Source organism: Tupaia chinensis, unplaced genomic scaffold (genome assembly GCF_000334495.1).
Source record: "Tupaia chinensis unplaced genomic scaffold, TupChi_1.0 Scaffold140301_1, whole genome shotgun sequence".
In the NCBI taxonomy this organism is placed as follows: Eukaryota; Metazoa; Chordata; class Mammalia; order Scandentia; family Tupaiidae; genus Tupaia; species Tupaia belangeri.
In genome coordinates, this window is record NW_006200179.1 from 1,557,877 (window position 1) to 1,560,525 (window position 2,649).

A 2,649-nucleotide genomic window follows, 5' to 3' on the forward strand; every position below is an offset into this window, starting at 1 on the left:
AAAGAGAAACCCTAGTGCACGCTGAAATGACAGACTTTGCAGTCTCCAGCTAAGAAAATGTTTGCTGATATTTTAAGTTAGAAAATAACATCACTTTATTGTGTGTAGATGTAAATAGTAATGGTAAGTTCAAATTTAATTATAAAATAATTACATCTATATTCACAGCTGAGTGCTGTTGGAAAGTAATACATTGAATAAGGTCAGCAGTAACCAACCCATAAATTCACCAGCCATGTGTAAACTAAATAAATGAAAAAGCAAAATGCAAAAATACAACTGACTTGAGAGTCTTTTTCCAAATACATGTATAGCATTTGAATTTATGTAGTGTGTGCTACAATCCTTCTTCATTTCCATAACTCCTTCCCCTCCCAGCCCCTTCCCTTCCCCCATCAGTAACCCTTGACAACAGAAGTGTTACTTCAAGTCCAGGTTGCATTTGCTGCCTTCCAGACCTAACTTACAGATTGCATCCTTGTAGAAAACAGAATTAACTCTTAAAGGACTGAGAGATAAAAGAAGAGAGTTTCCTTCAGGGATTAGAAAATCCAGTATTTTTATGTTTATTTTCAAAGTTTCCACCAAACACATATTTTTTTAATAATATTTATGACCACTAATTCACAGTATAAAGACATGGTCATTGGCATTTTATCATAATCGATTTCCTGTATTTCCTCATTGCTATTGTGTCTCTGAACAGTTTTTGGAATGATTTTTTTCTTGGGGTTATTACAATCACTTTAGTACAGGTTAAAAATCTTTTGATTTCGATGGGGTTAACATTAAAGTAAAATCAAAATATTGCCACTGTAAGAGTATAACAGAGTTCATTAACTGAAAAAAAAGAAAAGCTATTATTTGGTATAGTAAGGACAACATAATGACCACAAAAAGTTTGAAGAAGATGATTGACATGCAGTTCTTTTTTTAAACAAGTGTATTATTGGTCTTTCAATTTCCTTCTTCAAAGAGGCCTGAAAAGTAATCAGTTAGAGTCTAAGTACAAGTTGAGTTTCTGCATTTAATTCATCTTTCTTCAATAGAACTGAGAAAATATCTTTTATTTAAGAAGACAGTTTTCATACAAAATTAATGCAATTTTTCTATGACTATAATTAAATAGGAAGGTTGAATAGTGCAGAAATATGATAGTGAACAAAAACAAATAAATAAAGGGCTGGCCTATTAACACGTTTATCCTATAATTTTTTGATCAATTTTTATTCTGTGAAAGTTGTCATAGTTATACAGTAAGCTCTAAAGAATCTTATGTTCAACTTCTTTATTTTTCAAAAAAAATCCAAATCTAAATTTGTGTTTATCCAAATTATCGCCATATGAGACATATACCAAACTATATATAATATATAGTTATAAATATTAAAAATATGTTTATCTTACTTCTTGGATAGGAAGATTAAATACATTTTAAACAATAAGATGAAAATTGTTTATATGTTTCCTGGCCTGTAGCAATACCCTTGATCTATATTTCACTATTGGAAATACTGTTGAACCCCTCATTTTGTCTGTGCATTTTTCAAGGACAACATATGCTATGTCAGAAGCTGATTTCCATTATGTCCTTGGATCATGATGACAATGCCTTATTGTGGCTAATGTGAACATCTATAAAAGTTGGAAAGCAAACCATACCTAGTGCATCCCTATATGCCATTACTGTAATCAGCTTACTTTCTAAGTTTAGAGGGAAAAACAAGTAATAGCATAGCATTTGGTGAAATTTAACATACTCTGATGACATTCAAGTGTTATCCAAGCTATTTCAAATATTTTGTGTGTCCTTAATAATTTAGAAATATGTATAGTTTAAAAAAATACCAAAGCCATAGATGTTAATTTAGTCATCTGCTTTAAATAGAATATTCATTCATATTTGGTTCTTGACAGATGAAAAGAAAAATGATCTGACATACAAATTATACTTTCAAAGTAGAAATGTAAAATTAAGAAGGTGGTCAAAAGGGCAATTTTTACAGGTGTAAATAAGTAGTAGAGAGTAATATCTATGATAATCACTAATTGGGATACTAAGGTATATTAATCGATGTACTAAAACGCCTTCTAAATAATTTAGAAAGTTGTAGACCACTACATTAAAATACGTATCTTAAAAAGTGATGGTATGAACTACTAAGCTAGATGAAGTAAGTACAACTGAAAAGATAAGAAGTATCTGTATAAGATTGAGGAGAAATATGGAACATAAAAACAGCAAACTAATAAGTGGAAGGAATGAGAACTTCATGGTACGGTGATTTTGGTAAAATGATCACCAGGGATGGAATGCTCATAATAATCAAAATTCTAATAAAAGTTGGCAAGGAAAGAGGCATGGAGGAGGATATTTTTCACTCTATCAAACAGGATTATAAGCCGGCAAGATAAAAGTTGACAATAAAAGTGTAGAAGTGAAGTATTTTGGCAAAAGATGAAAGAAGAAACAACAAAACAGAAGAGGAATGGCGTAGGCCTCTGTTACAGGTCTGTGAGGTCACAGAGAGCATCAGACAATTCAAACATTAGGCTCACAAGATGACTCTTACAAGAAAGGTGGGAATAAAAGTCCAAATATCTTTACGGGAAAAGGCAAAAAATGTAAGCCTATATAAAAATGCTTAT